The sequence below is a fragment of the Chiloscyllium plagiosum genome, unplaced genomic scaffold, assembly GCF_037043375.1.
Source record: "Chiloscyllium plagiosum isolate Xiang-an unplaced genomic scaffold, Cpla_swu_hap1 HiC_scaffold_23, whole genome shotgun sequence".
Lineage (NCBI taxonomy): Eukaryota > Metazoa > Chordata > Chondrichthyes > Orectolobiformes > Hemiscylliidae > Chiloscyllium > Chiloscyllium plagiosum.
The window spans coordinates 13,609,542-13,629,667 of NW_028270161.1; the positions used below are offsets into that span (position 1 = coordinate 13,609,542).

Genomic DNA, 20,126 nt, shown 5'->3' on the forward strand with positions numbered 1-20,126 from the left:
AGGTTAGATGCTTCCAGTAGCAGGGGGAATCTCAAACTCGGGGACAGAGTTACAGAATATCTAAAACTGAGAAACAAGAGAATTTCCTTTCATGGGAGTAGTGGAAGTCTGGAATTCTGTAACCCTGAGAGTTGTGGAGGCTAGATCACAGGAAGTATTTAAAGAGGAAGATAGATTTTTGAAACATTAGGGAATTCATGGCTGTGCAAGAGGAGCTGAGGCCTGGTGTAGATCAGCCATTACCTTGTTAATGGGGTGACAGGCTTAAGGGGCCAAATGGCCTACTCCTGTTCCTGTTTCTTTTGTTCTCATGGACCTTCAGCCTGTGGATAGCTTTGGTTATGACAAAGAGGGACTCCTCAACCCCACACAACTTGTGGAAGTCTACTGTAAACTCCTGCATTAGACTTAACCATAGTTCTTCTCAGTGTTGAGGGAGTTTGTAGCTGTTCAGCCGAGCTCCTATTGGAGATGCAGCAGGAGTCAACATGTCTTCTGAGCACATATGAGGGCTGCAAAGAGCCCCTTTGTTTGGATGGAGTACCAGGCATTTCTCCTGCCTTAGGCCATTTGCACTTTCATGGGGGTCTTCAGAAACACAGAGCGACCTCCCAGCTCTTTGGCTGGGTCTTGTGCTGGAAGGTCTGAGGATCTCTGAGAGTGCAGCACTGGAGAACTGAAAGGCTGGCTGTGTAAGATAATGAGTAAGTCCCACTATGCTAAGGAATAGTATATGCCATCAGTAATGCCTGCTGACATCTGGGCACACAGGCAATTAGGACTGAGTCAGCAGACTTCTAGAAATGTTCTCTCCAACCTAACTCTTACACAGTTAACAAAAGATTCCTATTCACCTGTTTGAATATGGACCCCCTCTGTACAGTCTCAATACTCCTGTGATTTGTACCCTCCTTATTTCATGATAACACAAATCACAGTAGCTACTGTGAAAATGGACAAAATCACCTTTTAAATTTAATTATACTACAGACAACTCATGATCCAAAAAAAATGCAATTTTAGCAGATTGGACAGGCTGCCAAGAATAAAAGCTACAGATAAGATATAAAGTGGTAACAGGAAATTAATGTAAGAATAAGCCTCTCAACGTACATTCCCCAACTTATTCTAATGGATATTATTTACTCAGACTATAACAGCAATTTCAAATGTCGCAGTAAATTACAAGACAGAACAAGAAGTCGAGGGTGTGATTTTAAGCAGTATATATGCCTGTTCTGTTAACAAACATAGCCTGAGAGAATGACTCTTAAAATGTCTTTTGACTAATTTATTCAGACTATTTTATTTTGCTATTGAGAGACCAAGACTGATGAACAAGATCCTTGGTACAGAATGGCAATAGAGTTAAAAAGTAACAACATTGAGGTAGCTCATTGTTAATGTGGATAAAGAAAATTGGCATTCGCACAGAAACCAATGAATCATACTAATTGTTTTTCTGCCTGAGATGATGGAATTTAGTTCTGAGAACCTCGGTGTGATGCATTTTACTAGAAGAGGTAGAGACAATAGTATAGACTTAATAAGATAGTTCTAAAGAATGTGAAGGGACAGAGAACCTGATGATTTGTGTGACTACATCTTCGAAGACAGAAGGACATAATGAGACAGTACATTAGCAAAGGATGTCAGATCTTGCACTTCATAATTGGAAGTATTGAGAGCCTGAACAAAAGGCAATTATTGTGAACCAAAGCTCTAATCAGCCAACTAGTATTGCATCCAGTTTTGATCAACACTTTGGGAACAATGTAAGGGTCCTTGAGAAGGTGAAGGGGGGAGATTTAGATTAGATTAGATTACTTACAATGTGGAAACAGGCCCTTCAGCCCAACAAGTCCACACCGACTCGCCGAAGCGCACCCACCCATACCCCTACATTTACCCCTTCACCTAACACTACGGGCAATTTAGCATGGCCAATTCACCTGACCTGCACATCTTTGGACTGTGGGAGGAAACCAGAGCACCCGGAGGAAACCCACGCAGACACGGGGAGAATGTGCAAACTCCACACAGTCAGTTGCCTGAGGCGGGAGTTGAACCTGGGTCTCTGGCGCTGTGAGGCAGCAACGCTAACCACTGTGCCATCGTGCCACCCACTTTTTAAAATGCTAACCCAATCAGCAATGCCTACATCCCATCAATAAATGGAGATTGAGGGGTGTTTCAATAGAGGTACAATACTATGACACACTTATAGAAGGTAACATTGTTCTAAATACTGTGACCAATAATAGAAGAACCAGGGGACACATTTAATACTTTGGGTAAGAGATACAGGAGGATTTGAGGAAACACAGCATCGCACAGCTAGTGGTAATTATCTTGAACTCACTGTGTGATGGAAATGGAGATAGAGACAGTCATTAATTTCAAAAGGAATTTGACTGGGCATGAGAAAAATAAATGTCATTATCATATAGTAGCTTCTTTGCACGACTTTGCTGATAATACAACGGTTACCTTGGCTGAAGGTCTGCTGAGGAAGCGCATTGGCGAGTCTTTTCCATCCAGGTTATTGAGGTCAGGAATTGGATTATTGGCAATAAGAGCAGTGGCTTTCTCCTGATTGAGTTCAGATGCTCGGCTCATTAAGCCCAGCCTGTTTCTCAAATGCTGAACACACTTTTGAAACTGGGCTTGGTGCAGTTTCTGAAAATCCTCCTCCTGTTAAGATTGAAGGGGAGGAAAGTGGTTACTATTCATTTAATATTTCTGTGATTTACACTCCCGGAAATGTAAGTGAACAGGAAAGGAGGAACAGGATGAGGCTGTTCAGCCCCTTGAACCCATTCTGTCATTCCAGTTAACTGTGGCTGACTTGTATCTTATCTCTATTTAGACTCATCTGTTCTGCATACATTACAAGTCTATCAATATTAAGATTGGAGTTTTCAAATTTTAAGAAGCTCAACAGCTTTTCAATGGAGAAAATCCCAGATTTTCATTATTGAATGAAACAGTTCTTCAAGGACTCATCCTTCAAGAACTTGCTTTCGGCTTATGCCCCTTTTGTGTGATCTTCCTATCCAATTGATTCTTGCTTTGCTAACAAATGAAATGCTCATTAACTTTTACCACTTCAATTAGTTCACACTGTACATTTCTGCACTTGTGGGAATGTAAAATTAGTCTCGCTAACCTGCCCTCGTAAATTAACCCCTTTCATGCTGGGTCAGTCTGGTAAATCAGTGCTAATCCTCAACAAAGCTGATAATTCTCTGGATTCAGCCAATGAAACACTGCTTTCAGACTAAGATCTCCTGCATTGTCTGGAAGGTGATTTAACAATAACCTGCAAACTCTCCAGCCTGAGGTGAAGGTTGATCACTTTTCTGAGGTAGTTGCAGTGATTACACAAAGAATACAACTACAGAACAACCTCAATTAGCCCAACGAGGTGGGTGGGGAGTATTTCATTCGGATAACTGATTGATTGTTCAGATAATGGATAACATTTTTACGGGACCTTGTCATTTTGTTCGGATAATCCAAAATTTGAATAATTGACATTCGGATAATTGAGGTTATTCTATATACCCTAGTTATAAGGTCAGAGGAGAAGAGAAAAATATACTCTTTAGTATTTGTCACATTCTTGTGATGCTTATTTTATTTTGGCTGCCAGTTCTTGGAATCACAGAGTACAGCTGAAGACCATTTCAACCCATCCTGCCTGTAGGAGGCAGTAAGTTAGCCAAGGATGTCAGATCTCACATTTCATAGTTATAGATATTCAAGTGCCTGAGCAAAAGCAAGTTATTATGAACCTTTTACAAAGCTCTGACCAGGCCCCTAGTGCATCCAGTTTTGATCAACACACTTTGGGAAGAAGGTAAGGATCTTCAAGAAGGTGAGGGGAAGATTTACTGGAACATTTCCATGGAAAAGGGGTTTTAGCAACAATATTTGACTGGAGAAACCAGGCTTGTTCTCCTTAAAGCAATGGAGATTGAGGGGGGTTGAGAGAGCTCTCCAGTTACTTCCACTCCATTTGCTTTGCCAATTACGGGGAAAGGTAACTATCCAATTTTCCTTTGAATGTGACTCTATTATTCTGGTGACAGTCTTGGAGGAGGTTAATTAATGGAGAGAATTTGCTTGGGTCCAAGGTCTTCTTGAGGTAAATGTTTACATTAGGAGAAAGTAAGGAGTGCAGATGCTGTAAATCAGAGTCGAGAGTGTGGTGCAGGAAAAGCACAGCAGGTCAGGCAAAGCACAGTAGGTCAGGCAGCAACTGAGGAGCAGGAGAATCAATGTTTCAGGCATAAGCCCTTCATCAGGAAAGACTCGCCTGCTCCTAGGATGCTGCCTGACCTGCTGTTCTTTTCCAGCAACACACTCTCATAACTGTTTACATTCTATGAGCTATTGAAGTTAGAATGAGGCCTAGACATTTGAGATCTGTATAGAGATTCTCCATCATCATGTGATCTCTTAGATCACAGCTGAGTCAGTTACTATTTATATGTTCAAGTATTAACTGCTTATCAAATTGGCCACAAATTTTCCAATCATGGGTTGGAATCTACGTTTCGGATCTAAATCAGACAATGCATTAGTTCTGTACGATTTTCTTTGGGCACGACATCTGATGCAGGATTCATACCACCAGCCACTGAACAGCAAACCATACAGGGCACATTGGAGGGACTGTCACCATCACAGATGCTAAAGCAATAGCCATCATGTTTTAAATAAACACTGTTCCAAATGCCTCTTTGGCAAGCTAGGGAGAGAAGGCCAGTGTGCGCGGTGAGTGGATATGGGAGTTAAGTGGGCAGATGGGTATGTTAGGGGATAGGATGGCAAGGAAGTGGATTGTGAAGTAGGGTGACAAGTGGCCGGGTATGGATGCAAGGTAAGGTACCAGGTGAGTGAGCGGATGCGATGTCAGATTCGTGAACAAAGAGGTGGGACGACAGATTGACAGGCGAATTATAGGATGGCAAGAGGGTGGGTGGGGCACAGGATGGCAGGGGCGTGAGTTGGGTTGGACAGGTGAGTTAAGGAGGCAAGCTGTCAGCTGGGTGAGCATATAAAGTGCTAGGAGGGTAAGGAAGAAGGGAGGGAACCAGACGGGCGAGGGGGTAGGTTGCCAGGTGAGTGAAGGGGCGTGGTATCAAGTACGTGAATTAGCAGGTAGGATGGGAGAGAGGAAGGGTGGGAATAGGTGAGGCAATAGTGTGGGTAAAGAGTAAGGGTTTTAGGTGGAACAGCAAGAAGGGTGGCAGATGGGTAAGGTGGCAGATATATGGGTAGGGTGACGCAGGTGGCAGGTGAGTGAGTGAGCAGGTGAATACTGTGGGTTAGTTATCTTGAGGGTGCAGTCATATCCCTGGGGTGGAGCACATGTTGTGGACAGGAATGCTGGGGCATCATGGGGGGGGGGGGGGGGGGGGGGAATGGGCAATCAGGTTGAGTGCTTGGCCTAGGGTTGGGGAGATGGGGGGGCTCAGACAGCATGATTGGGGGTGGGGGTGCAGTTTTATGGCTGTCTGAGAGCAATTAAAATCTTCTCGGACATTTCTTGCCTAACCATTATATTAAGTCAGAGCCCTCCAGAGTCTCGGACTGTGGGCTTTTTCACAGACATCTCAGCAATTATTGTATTACTGGTATGTAGGGACTTCGAGGTGTCCTGATGTTAATCTGACAGGGTACATCTGGTCTTCAATGATATGGAGACCAGACGTTCTGGGTAAGTGCATTTCCACAACAGCTACATCCTCACAGTTACAACTGAACTTGCCCTCATCATCCTTTTGGAGAGTATAAGGAAACCAACTGAGGAAGTAAGGTTATCCCAATCCCTGGATTAATTGTGAACAATTCCATGATGACTGAACATATTCAACTCACAAATGAAAATTTTATAGCAGTGCATCCACATGAAAAGAGTTCCGGCTGTCAAGTATTTAGCTCTCCTGCTTTTGACTGTATTGTTAATAATAAACCATTTCAGTTATAACACCGTTATCAGATCGTACTGTATGTTACAAGAGATAGAAGGACTCACTCCCAATGTTAGTAATGTCCAGCATTTGGCTCTCACAGAGACTGGCATCTGATACAAGTTGTTCTATAACTTTCAGAGAGCATATTTCCCAGCTCCCTGCACATTCCATTAATACAAGACCTCGCAGAGTGGTCTTTCTGAATGTAACAAGGCACCTCATTAGCACTGTTATAACATGTACGGTTGTGGCGAAAATGGCTGTGTAGTGATAATGTTATTACTAATAATAACTAGCATAAACACCAGGGAGCATGGGTTCAAATACCACCAGTTTAAGCTTGATTTATGAAGCATGATTCAGTAGTAATGACAGTTATCATTGACTCTTGCAAAAATCCATCTGGTCCATTAATTTATTTTTCCAAAATTCTGAAATAATAAGTGTTCTGGAGGAGTTCAAATGTAAACGTGGTTTCTTTCCCTCTCTCTCTGTGGATGCTGCCGGACCTGTTTATGACACTGGAGATTGAAGCAGATTTGCCTGTCGGAGATCCTCTGCTTCACCTGTTCTATTCCTTCCAATTTCTCTCTTTCTTTCTTCCTCTACCATCAGCTCTGGTGGCCAAGACTGGCACAAGCAGCAAGACCCCATGCAGGAGCCCCGATACTGTGCGTGGGGTACCAGCCCCCAGGTCAGGGAGTGGGGAAACAGTCCCCGGGGCAGGGAGTGGGTAACAGCCCACGGGGCAGGGAGTGGGGTAAAAGTCCCCGGGACAGGGAGTGGGGTAACAGGCCCCAGAGCAGGGAGTGGGGTAACAGTCCTCAGGGCAGGGAGTAGAGTAACAGTCCTGGAGCAGGGAGTGGGGTAAGAGCCCCCAGGGCAGGGAGTGGGGAAACAGTCCTTGGGCAGGGAGTGGGGAAACAGTCCTTGGGCAGGGAGTGGGGTAACAGTCCCCGGGGCAGGGAGTGGGGTAACAGTCCCCGGGGCAGGGAGTGGGGTAACAGTCCTCGGAGCAGGGAGTGGGGTAACAGCCCCCGGGGCAGGGAGTGGGGTAACAGCCCCCGGAGCAGGGAGTGGGGTAACAGCCCCCGGAGCAGGGAGTGGGGTAACAGTCCCCAGAGCAGGGAGTGGGGTAACAGCCCCCGGGGCAGGGAGTGGGGTAACAGTCCCCAGAGCAGGAAGTGGGGTAACAGCCCCCGGGGCAGGGAGTGGGGTAACAGTCCCCGGGACAGAGAGTGGGGTAACAGCCCCCGGGGCAGAGAGTGGGGTAACAGTCCCCAGAGCAGGGAGTGGGGTAACAGTCCCGGAGCAGGGAGTGGGGTAACAGTCCTCGGGGCAGGGAGTGGGGTAACAGTCCCCAGGGCAGGGAGTGGGGTAACAGCCCCCAGAGCAGGGAGTGGGGTAACAGTCCTCGGGGCAGGGAGTGGGGTAACAGTCCCGGAGCAGGGAATGGGGTAACAGCCCCCGGAGCAGGGAGTGGGGTAACAGTCCTCGGGGCAGGGAGTGGGGTAACAGCCCCCAGACAGGGAGTGGGGTAACAGCCCCCAGAGCAGGGAGTGGGGTAACAGTCCCCAGAGCAGGGAGTGGGGTAACAGTCCCCGGGGCAGGGAATGGGGTAACAGCCCCCGGAGCAGGGAGTGGGGTAACAGCCCCCAGAGCAGGGAGTGGGGTAACAGTCCCCAGGGCAGGGAGTGGGGTAACAGCCCCCGGGGCAGGGAATGGGGTAACAGCCCCCGGGGCAGGGAATGGGGTAACAGCCCCCGGGGCAGGGAATGGGGTAACAGCCCCCGGAGCAGGGAGTGGGGTAACAGCCCCCGGAGCAGGGAGTGGGGTAACAGTCCCCAGAGCAGGGAGTGTGGTAACAGCCCCCGGGGCAGGGAGTGTGGTAACAGCCCCCAGAGCAGGGAGTGTGGTAACGGCCCCCGGGGCAGGGAGTGGGGTAACAGCCCCCAGAGCAGGGAGTGGGGTAACAGCCCCCAGAGCAGGGAGTGGGGTAACAGCCCCCAGAGCAGGGAGTGGGGTAACAGCCCCCGGAGCAGGGAGTGGGGTAACAGCCCCTGGAGCAGGGAGTGGGGTAACAGCCCCCGGAGCAGGGAGTGGGGTAACAGCCCCCGGGGCAGGGAGTGGGGTAACAGCCCCCGGGGCAGGGAGTGGGGAAACAGTCCCCGGGGCAGGGAGTGGGGTAACAGCCCCCAGAGCAGGGAGTGGGGAAACAGTCCCAGAGCAGGGAGTGGGGAAACAGCCCCCAGGGCAGGGAGTGGGGTAACAGTCCCCGGGGCAGGGAGTGGGGTAACAGCTCCCGGGGCAGGGAGTGGGGTAACAGTCCCCGGGGCAGGGAGTGGGTTAACAGTCCCCGGGGCAGGGAGTGGGGTAACAGCTCCCGGGGCAGGGAGTGGGGTAACAGTCCCCAGGGCAGGGAGTGGCGTAACAGCCTCCGGGGCAGGGAGTGGGGTAACAGGCCCCGGGGCAGGGAGTGGGGTAACAGCCCCCGGGGCAGGGAGTGGGGTAACAGCCCCCGGGGCAGGGAGTGGGGTAACAGTCCCCAGGGCAGGGAGTGGGGTAACAGTCCCCAGGGCAGGGAGTGGCGTAGCAGCCCCCGGGGCAGGGAGTGCGGTAACAGTCCCCAGAGCAGGGAGTGGGGTAACAGCCCCCGGGGCAGGGAGTGGGGTAATTGCCCCCGGGGCAGGGTGTGGGGTAACAGCCCCCGGGGCAGGGAGTGGGGTAATTGCCCCCGGGGCAGGGTGTGGGGTAACAGCCCCCGGGGCAGGGTGTGGGGAAAACGGCCCCGTAGCTGGGAGTGAGTCCCGGTAGGTGACTTTGATGGGGGAGGCAGTTCTGGAACTTACCTTGGACTAGCTGTACACCAGTACAGAGTAGACTAGGGCCGTGAGTGGAGTGGGGATGGCTATTGGAATTTGGTCTAGCGCGGGCAGTCAGACCCTATGCTGAGCTGCTGCAATGTAATATCTGTTTGAGTTTTCCCACCTTACTGTAATATCAATCCTTTAATGTTGCCCTTGTTTTAACTTATGTTTCAACTCTGTAGTTAATGCAACTACTTTTATTCCTCTGCTGTATCCGAGAATTGTAAATGAGGTATTTGTAGCTAAGATAATGCTGTAACAGCTTTTCACTGTGTACATGTGGAGTACATGTGACAATAAAAGGATATTGTATATTGTATTGCATATTGTGAAAAAACCCTCAAACCTGCTGACAATTACATAGGCTGAAGCTCCTGTGCTCCTGCCTTCTAGGTCTCCTTAGCTGCATCACTCACAGTCACACTCTCCGGTCCCTGAACACTGACCAGATTAGATGACCCAGTGGCAAGAGGTGTGACTGGCTCCTGGTACAAAGTGTCAAGGTAACATTCTCCCTCCCTGATGCATTGTAGCTGTAGCTCAGACACTAGCTCATCAACTCTGAGCTGGAGCTGCTCAACCCTCAAACACTTTCCATGGATGTGTTTGCCCTGGACCAAACTATATTTGTTGCAAATGCTGTGGTGTACAAGCCTGTGGTGAGGCATTTGATATCCCCAGTATGTCACCTGTTGGACCATCCACATTTTGGTTGTGCAACACTGTCACAACAGTATGGAATTCTGAGGTATACATTAAGTGGAAGGCTAGGAGCCCTGAGCAAGTCAAACACAACCAGACTACATTATTACTTCCATAGGCTCATTGGTATTTTTCCTTTCCTTTCTCACTCCCTCAAGGCATGCTGAGGTAGAGTTCCACAAACCCTGCCTCCTTATGTTTAAATCCTCAGATTGACTGTGAGAGAGCTGTACAGTGTCAGGGGAGCCAGCCAGCTGAGCGTGATGCTGGCATCAGCTAATTTCCACTGATGTACTACTTTTTGATGCTGATTATTATTCCCATGGTGAGAGGTAGAAAGATTGTTCTAGCCGTTGGAGACAAATGTAGCACAAGACAGCCACCCGACTGAGAACAACCGATCCAAAGTGTAACTAAAGCTCACCCCTTACGAGTTTATGCAGTTCACTGCCACTGGATGCTTATTTATCTACTAAGTCATGCAGGGCGACCTTAATTATTCATTTTCTTAAAAAGGCCAAGGGATGAGGCAAGTGTAAGTCCACCTGAAAGTCCACAAGCTCTGACGAAGAGTCATTGAGACTTGAAACATTCGTTTACACTCTCTGCACGGATGCTGCCTGACCTGCTGTGATCTCCAGCATTTTCTGTTTGTGGTGAAATTCCACAAGTTTGCTTTTAGGAAATTGATGATTCCTAAAAGCAACAGGTTATTTGCCTACAATAAAGACTCACGTGGGAAAAAGCAATGCAAATGAACAAATAATTTTTAATACTGACCCAATCATCACTTAAGCAGTTGGGGTGTGGATGTGCATCCTGTTTTATTCGAAGGTCTCTCGTGTAGATGTTAAATGCAGACTAGACAAAATAAATTAATAATGTTAATAACAACTTCAACAGAGGAGAATCTTCTATAAACTACAAGGTTAACATTACATGTTGTCTCTCATATGCAATTGGTTTATTTATAATCGATAAAAAAAACATATATTTTAAAAGAAATATATCCATTTTTCCTCAGCAAGTGGCTTCTTTCTCATAGTTGTCAAACGTTTCCTCTCTGTGTTAATTTATACAGCAAGAATGGAGCTTAAACAAGGTATTAGACAGCTACCACCCTCCATGGAACTAAGCCACCACATCACAAAGACTGTAGTAGCTCAAGAAACTTGAAAGGGTTCAGAAAAGATTTACAAGGATGTTGCTAGGGTTGAAGGGTTTGAGCTATAGGGAGAGGCTGAATAGGCTGGGGCTGTTTTCCCTGGAACGCAGAAGCTGGTGGGTGTTTGTAGAGGTTTATAAACATCATGAGGAGCATGGATAGGGTAAATAGACAAGGTCTTTTTCCTGGGGTGGGGGAGTCCAGAACTAGAGGGCATAGGTTTAGGGTGAGGGGAGAAAAAATTTAAAAGGGACCTAAGGGACAACCTATTCATGCAGAGGGTGGTGCGCGTATGGAATGAGCTGCCAGAGGAAATGGTGGAGGCAAGTACAATTACAACATTTAAAATGCATCTGGATAAATATATGAATAGGAAGGGTTTAGAGGGATATGGGCCAACTGCTGGCAAATGGGACGAGATTAGGTTAGGATATCTAGTCAGCATGGACAAATTGGACAGAAGGGTCTGTCTCCGTGCTGTATATCTCTATCACTAAGAAGAGCCACCATCATCACTTCAATGAAATAATGGATGTGTAATAAATGTGACTTTGCCAACAATGCCCTTTCTAGAAATTGTAATCTGCCTTCCAGTAGAAACAAAACAAAGAAATGAAAAGTGAACTTAATATATTCACATGTTATAGATGTGCCAACTCCATTCCTCCTTATTTGATTGGAACAATCTAAGAGCTGTTTCGGATGGCCATTTGTAGCATCAATGGGTTCATACAGCCTCTCATTATTCCTTTTGTAATAAATGGGAAATACATATTTTGGCAGGAGCAGTGTGCCAAAGGCATTCTGATCATGATGGTTGCTGCACCAATTTAGCAACCACAAGAATTGTTGGGACAAGTTAGCTCTTACAAGTCAAATCATGAGCTACTTACTGGTTAGTGAGCTTAGTTTGGAGCGTTTTTTTATTTTCCTTACAGGAGTCAGACGCAGCAAGGTATGAACTGTTTCACAATATCGTACTCCAATTGTAGCTGATCAAAGCTTGCAGTGCAGTCGGGTGTATCCGTTTCTGAGCTAGAGGCTCCAGGAATGAGTCCCAGCCAATACCTTGATGGCCAAAGAAGGTATGTACATCACATAGCCAAATTATATTGAGTATCAACTTGCAAATCTTTCCACCACACGTCATTGGCAGGAAGCAACAGCACGAGAGAGTTCTGATCAGCTATGTGATGGAAAGAAGTTGGAATACCTCTAGTCTACCACATGCATGGGAACGTACATGTTGCTACTGCAACTCCAACTCCGAGTGAACTGTAAACGACCATCCAATGTTTTCATTAGTACTTAGGGATAAAGCAACATCGTTTCACCCAATGTTACACATTTCCGCATTGAACCATTTGCATTCAATAGTTAAATAATGGAAGGGGGGGGGGGGGGGCTAGCTTATTTTTATTATTAATTAATGGGATGAGGGTGTTACTGGCTAGGCCGGCATGTTTTGCCTATCATTGCCCTGACAGCAGTTAACGGTCAACCGTATTACAGTGGGTCTGGGAGATACATGTAGGCCAGACCAGGTAAGGACAGTAGTTTCCTTCCCTAAAGGACATTAGTGAACCAGATTTTTGATTTTAGTTTTCAGGGACTTGGAGACAATGAGTGCTGGGCTTGACAAATTCCCATCAGATTCAGCATATGGGGTATGAGGCGAAAGCAGGAAGAGAGTACTGAGTTGGAGGATAGGTCATGATCATATTGAATGGAAGGGCAGACTCAAAGGGCTAAACAGGCTACTCTTACTCGTCTTTGCTATGTGAGTTTTTTGATGGCATTTTTACCAGAGGCAGTCATAGCAACTTGCCAGGCAGCGATGGGAAATCAATTAAAATAGGATCAAGTAACTCACAAGAGCCAAGCATTCAGCAGGCGGAACTAATGGCTTGACGCGTGCTATTTGTTTGACCAAAACTGGACCAAGTAGCCAACGTTAGACATAGACCTATCCGTGCAGCAGATTCGGGCAGGAAAGACTTTCTAGTGAAAGTATCCTCACCTCTCTCCTCTCGCATTGGACCCACTCATATCTCTGTCACTGCAGCTGCATTCTGAGTGAAGCTACAGTGAAGGCTCCTGGTATTCCTCACATTCTGACTCCAGATTTTCCCTTCCGCCTCCTGGGCCCAACCTCCCATCTCTAATTTTAAGGTGACGATGGAGATGGTCTCATTGGCTAACTCCTGTAAAATTAAGACTGGAAGCAGGGCTGAGGAAGTAAGCAGAGTGAGGAACCAGAAATAGCTGGTTGAATATTTTCAAAGTGGAGAAAATTCAGCTGTGAATAAGCATTCGATTCCCTTAATTCGATCTGAATCTTCCTTCCATTCACTTTTAGTTGGAAGCCAAAAAAAGTGAATGGAAGAAAGGTTAGAATTCAGCAGACACAGATCAAAGGTGACTGATTTAAAAAAAAAGACCATAGCAAAAAATGCATTCCACAATGAGTTTTTCGGACATTGTTTAAAAGGGTAGAGAAGCAGATTCAATGATAATTTTCAACAGGGAGTTGGAAAAAGAAAGGAAAAGAAGAAAGGGAACTAATTAGTTAGCTCTTTCAAAGAGCTGGCAGAGGTGAAATGGACTGAAGGGCCTCATCCAGCATCATTCTTTGATCCTATTTGAGAGAATATCTGATTTTGCTCTCATTCCAATAAAATCATTGAACATTCCCCAAGACCTTTGAAGAGAATATTCTTAAATATGTTCAATAGAAACAAACAGAAAAACAATTTTGAACAGGAAAACAAAATCAGACATGATATAGGAGCACTGGATCAGTGATGGAGTTTAAGGAGTCTTAAAAATATTTATCCTCATTCTTCCCACTTCATTCCAGCTTTATGTTGCCACCCATGTTGACATGTCATTGGTTGAAGAAAATAGATGACTTTAATCTTGCTGAAAAGAGATGTATTGCCAAAGCTTATTACCTTGCTCTTGACAGAAGAAATGCAAGAATGACAAATTTCAAGTGATCATGTTGAGGAGAGAATGGGTGCCAATTGATTCTAATTGCTAACGTGTCAGCCATTGGAGAACAATGGGGAAATATATGCTCTAAAGTGCCTGGATAGTTCATATGAAGCGCAAGGTTTGAATATTCCATTGTTTGGAGAATTTGGGTGCCTGTGTATGATGGTGTGTCTCTTCTATCAAATGTAAGTGAGCTATGTTATGAGTTCAGCTGATTGTATTAAATAGGTAATGATCGTATATATACATAATGTTGATACAGAGTTACAGGTAGCTTTTGTTCAATGGCAACTTTGGATTTCCTTTCAAATTGAGGTTCAAACTGAGCTTCCAATTTCAGCTATCTCACACTTGGGAGATGTACAAGGTACATCTCAAAGAAATACAGGTGCATAGAAAATTAGAGTTAAGCTAAACCTGCTTCACAATATAACTCTTCATTGAGGAGCACTGTCAAAAACATCCATGGTGAAATGGTGCATGACTCAAAGGAAGGAATGGAAAAATGATTGAATAGTGGACTTTTAACCTTCTGTTTTCTGGACAGGTTTATGCATTATTGGAGGACAGTCATTGGCAGTGTTCCCTTATATATTATAAATAAAGCATCTATGCTTAAAATACAAATTAAGTTTCTCTCAGGCTGAACTTTTTCAATGAATCTCAGAAGAAATCCAGAGTGGATACTGGAGAGTCATACAGCTTTTTTTTTTGTAGAAAACTTCCAAAAAGCATTTGATAAAGTCCTGCATGAAAAATTAAATTCCAAGCAAAGAAGATTCATGCTGAATCTTGGAAAGAGATAGAAATATGTCTTGAAGGGCTGAGTGCAGTTGGTGGAAATGTATGGAGATGTGAATGGTATCAGTTTGCAGGGTTGTGGTTTGCTGAGTAGAGTGCCTTAAGTATCAACATTGAGAGTTTTTAAACACAGTAATAACAGCTTTCAGAAATTGTAAATACTGTTTAAGGAGGGCACCTGCATCACTCAGGAACTGTAATATCAGATGGATAATTCACGCAAGTGGACAGAAATGTTCGTATGGACAAGTGCACCCAGGAATTAAAACTAAATCCCATGATTTGGAGGAGCCAGTGTTGGGCCGGGGTGGACAAAGTTAAAAATCACATAACACCAGGTTATATTCCAACAGGTTTATATGGAAGCACTGCTCCTTCATCAGGCGGTTGTGGAGCAGGATCATAAGACACAGAATTTATGGCAAAAGACAACGGTGTCGTGTGGCTGAAATATATTAATCAATTAAGTCTCTCATCTTTTAGAATGGTTTTGCTAGTTTTGGTTCATTAATTTAAAAGGAGTTCTGGGACTTACGTGTTAACAAACCAAAACTAGCAAAACCATTCTAAAAGATGAGAGGCTTAATCTAAGTTTGTTTAATATATTTCATCTGCATGACACTGTTGCCTTTTGCCATAAATTCTGTGTCTTATGATCCTGCTCCACAACCACCTGATGAAGGAGCAGTGCTCTGAAAGCTAGTGCCTCCAAATAAACCTGTTGGACTATAACCTGGTGTTGTGTGATTTTTAACTAGATCCCATGAGTACTTTGTGGATAGACTAATCATTGAGAATGAAGGTGGAAGAGTTTTTCCCCTTGTGTGGTGTATTTTTAATTTTAGGGTATGTGCAGCATAATGTGCACCATCTTAGATCCAATGTAAAAAAGTGCTAAACTGCAAATTCTTTGACTTTGGACACCGTGGCCAAATATTGACAGCTTCTGCCGTATCACTGCCGTATCACTGCCGTATCACTGCTGGGTCTTCCACTCTTTTACTGCATTTATTTCAAAGACGTGAACTGCATTAGGGACACATCAACACACTTTCTAAAAGACCATGTCAACAGCTCTACAAATGATACATTAGTAACAAAGCTCCTTGTGAATCAACCAAAAATGTAACCTGAAATGAGCACAGTGAACATGCATACTTTGTTCGCCTTGGACATTTGTGCATCCATCTGTGCGATCTTGGCTTCAGAATTTTCCCTTAGCATTTCCCACAATTCTGCTGAGCCAGGGTGACCTGTGGGGAATAAATCGAGGGTTAAGTGGTAAATAAAGAATCAAAGAACAAAGGGAGGCAGATGCCTGGGATTGTGTATCATTCTGGCAATAAACTCATTTCCTGATGCATTGGTGTAGCAGAAACTCAGGAAAACCATGCAGGGAAACTGATTCAGAAACAAGGGTCACTGAATTGTGATCCAGAACAAAGGTCACGAAGCCCGGGATACATAGAACCAAGAATAGTACAGAACAGGAACAGGCTCTTCAGCCCATCATGTCTGTGCTGACCATGGTGTTATTCTCAACTAATCCCATCCCATGATCAGCTATTTCAGACTGAGGTGAGGTGGAATTTCTTCACATAGAGGATGGTAAACCTATGGAATTCTTCACCATGGAAATTTTTGGAGGCAAAGTCACTGAATATGTTTGAGAGCGAAATAGGCAGATTTCTAGAGGCAAAGGTGACAAGGAATATGGGTAGAGCACAGGGGCATGGTTCTGAGATAGAGGATCAACCATGATCATATTGAACGGCTTTCTCTTTCTCCTATTTTCTATGTTCCTGTGCCAAGGTACTGCTCATTCTGTAATTGTAAATGACGGCACTTGTGTGTCATAAACCCAGCCTCAACAACTGAGAAAACCAACAGCAGATCAGAAATCTCAATACAGCAGACAACTCAGAACTGGCTGTGATGAGAATCATGTGGAACGTAGCTAAGGTAGATACAAACTTATGTGGTGGAAGTAAACAGGAGTAAGTGAGGACTGCAGATGCTGGAGAGTCAGAATTGATAAAACTGGGAAAAGCACAGCAGGTCAGGCAGCATCCAAGGAGCAAGAGAGTTGACATTTCGGCATAACCCTTCTCCAGGAGGGTCTTCTGAAGAAGGGTCCTGCCTGAAACATTGACTCTCTTGCTCCTCGGATGCTGCCCTGACCTGCTGGTGCTTCTTTCCAACACCACGTCTGATCAACTCTGGTGGAAACAAATGCCAAAATTTATTTATTTTTACTACATCTGTAGCTCTGCTTCTGTACCAGCAAGTTGCAGATTTACGTCCCACTCTAAGGCTTGAGCAGAAAAATCAAACACTCTGGTGTAGCACTGAGGGAATGCCGTTCTGCTGAAAATGCCATCTTTCAGGTAAGGTGTCACACTGAAGCCTTAATTGCTTTTGATCCAATGGGACTACTTTGAAGTGGAGAAGGGAATTATTCCTGGTGTCCAAACTCAAATTTGTCCCTCAACCACCACTAAGCTATTCAGTCATTACCACAGTGCTGCTTGTGGGAGTGGGCTGTGTGTAAATTAGCTGTCGCATTTCCCACATTGTAACAGTTAACCCACTTCAAAACGTCACTGGCCCTAAGGCACACAGGGATAGCCTGAGGTCATGAAAGGTATTGTATATACGCAAGACTTTTTGTTTATAACAACATTTGGACCCCGTTCTATCATTCAGTTGGATCATGGTTTATTTGTACCTGAACTTCAATTTTCCCACCACTGGTCCATATTGGATTACTAAACAAAAATCCCAGTTTAGAATGCTCAGTTATCCCCAGCACCCTCAGCGAGATAATTCCCGATTCCTACTAATTTTGGTGGCAGTGTTGGGGCTGCCTGTTGACTCAATTTCTGAGACATTCTCTGCATTAGTACTTGAGATGGCAAATGAATTAACTCACAATATTGCTTAGTGGAGTCCCCTTCCTCACTGTTATAGCTTATTGATCAGTAATGCCTCGTCATCAATGTTCCATGGTCAGTTTCCATGGAAGGTCAGTTTCTTGTGACTCCGTGCTTCCAGACCACTCCCTTGTCCGTTGATTTTTTACAAGGTTGATGATTTTGGATGCTCCTGTGACTGGTGTAACCCCACTGTGACTGCTGGTCTCCTGCAATGACACTTTGAGCTCTCTGTGATCATTGCTCCAGACCTGCCCAGTGAACACGATTTTCCAACAGAATCTGTACACTGTAAGTAGGGGCCACCAACTTTGCTGCTGCTAATTTTTCTTGTTGCCATCAAACTAACATTCTGCAAGTCCCAGCTGTAATCAAATTACCTCATGATATACGATTATGATTCAAGTGTGTTTGTCATCTGATACATCACACATCATTACAGTATAAATGTTGGATCCTTAAATGTGGTGCAAGTTACAAGTTAATTGCATACCACAACTCAGAAACTATAGGATGACATTCATCATGAATAATCATGAAGGAGAAACCAAAATCATAAAGTGTTGTGCAAGAGCTTTAGGACCCTGGGACAACATAGTGATGTTGCCGCTGAGCTGATCACTGGGCATAAATGGCACAGGGTGGGCGGAGTTATGAAAGAAGGGGCAAAACACATGCAGAGAAGCATGTGAAGTGGACCGACTAGCATTAGACAGTAGAGCTTATGGAATAGCTTTCACTAATGTATATCTTTCATTACCATATATTTCATCTCAATATGACATACAGACAGTCCTTAATCTCTGATTTACAGTCACGAACGCAGGCAGTGTAACCAAGCTCTGTGCTGATCAATCTTTATATTTGTCATATGGTTTTATATCCACACCCATGGATCTGGGTTCAAGACAGACTGGTCGAGGAGAAGGCAAAGTCACAAGTTGTTTCTGGCTAGAGTTTCAGTGCAATACTGTTTATTACATATTGAGATGAAACGTATGGTAATCAAAGATATACCAGGCTCCAACCTTATTATACATTAGTGAAAGCTATTCCATAAGCTCTACTGTCTAATGCTAGTCAGTCCACTTTACATGCTACTCTGCATGTGTTTCGCCCCTTCTTTAACTCTGCCCACCCTGTGCCATTTATGCTCAGTGAGCAGCTCAGTGGCAACATCGCAATGTTGCCCCAAGGTCCTAAACCTCTTCCACAACATTTTATGATTTTAGTTTCTCCTTCAGTGAGTACTCACATGAATGTCTTCCTATATCTTCTGATGCTGTCGACTTCAGGTTTGAATGGTGTTTTCCCAGGAGCCAGAGAGAACATTCGGCCATTTTAAACATGGTTTAAAGCTCCCCGTGTACCTCTTACAGCTGGCACTTATTTTGTAGACACTCATCAACCAACCTTCAGTCGCCTACCCACCTGAGCACTGCTCTCTATGAAAAGCTTTAAAGGTAACGATTTACATTCACTGAGCACTTAAGCAACATCAGGATGTCTCAAGCACTCTACAGCCTCAGGCCAAAGTAGAAAATCATTCAGGGCAGGATTTTTTGGGTAGTGGGATTACGTACTCTGCCACCTAAAAAGTCATATCCCAAGACATTCACCTCTCCAGGGTCGGCTGGAGGTTGAAATTCTGCCCTTCACTTGGCAGGAAATCCTTCTTGAGAAAGCAACAGGCCGGTCTGATCGGTTCCTGATGAAAGGCTTTTACCTGAAACGTCGATTCTCCTGCTCCTTGGATGCTGCCTGACCTACTCTCGACTCTCATCTCCAGCATTTGCAGTCCTCGCTTTTGCTCTCTGATTGGTTGTCATCCAGGGAGTACAGATTTGGAGTCAGGATGGAATGAGGTCCTGGGAATTAAGGGGAGGGGCAGTGGACCGGGAAGGAGGGGTGTTCCCTGGCAGAAGTGCCAGTGATGGAAGTGTCTCCCCTTAGCACTCCCCCATCTCTTCCCTACCTTGCAACCCACCAAGCTTCCCTTTGTATGAGAACTCTTCCCACTGGCCTCAAAATTACAGCCCTCGATTAAGTTGCAGACAGTTCAGGGGCATGCCATCCAGGAATTTCATGTGCTTCCCCCTGCCAACTTGCACAAGAGTGCAGGAGAACATGCCCGGAGCAGTACTGGGCACACTTAAAAATGAGGTGTCAACCTGGTGAAGTTATAAAACAGGATCACTTGGATGTGTCATACAGCACAAGCAACGAGCACTAGACAGGGCAAAATGAACCCACAAACAACAAATAGAATCTAAGCTCTGCAGTTCGGTCACATCCAATTGTGAATGTTGGTGGGCATGAAACAACTCACTGGAGGAGGCGGCTCCATAAATATCTCCACCTTCAGAACAATAATCCAAAATGCTGAAGCATTCACAACAAGCATCATCAGCCAGCATCAGTGACTGATTTGCTCCAGTACGTTTCAACCTCCTTTTTGGATTACTTTATTGGTTTTAAGCAGAAGGAAATAACTTCCCTTTTGTGATAAAAGACTCAGAACAACCAGCAGTCAGACTCTCTTTGTCACTATTTGATAAGAATCTTCATAATTGTCGTGAGCTAGCTATCTCTTCTTAGCACATTACAAGGAACCACCTTCTCTCTGTACCACTGTTATAGTTGTGTACCTACTTCCTTTTCTGATGGCATCTTTACA

General features: G+C 45.0%; 1 pseudogene across 1 annotated transcript in view; it reads right to left on the minus strand.

Annotated features, from left to right (window-relative positions):
* The window catches only part of LOC122561833 (uncharacterized), a 47,508-nt pseudogene that overhangs the window by 15,186 nt on the left and 12,196 nt on the right, over positions 1-20,126 (minus strand). Inside the window, exons 3-5 of the transcript XR_015761057.1 lie at positions 15,675-15,769; positions 10,334-10,414; positions 2,491-2,694 (exon numbers count right to left, since the gene is read on the minus strand). The product of XR_015761057.1 is annotated as an uncharacterized LOC122561833 (transcript). The remainder of the gene's footprint in view (positions 1-2,490; positions 2,695-10,333; positions 10,415-15,674; positions 15,770-20,126) is intronic.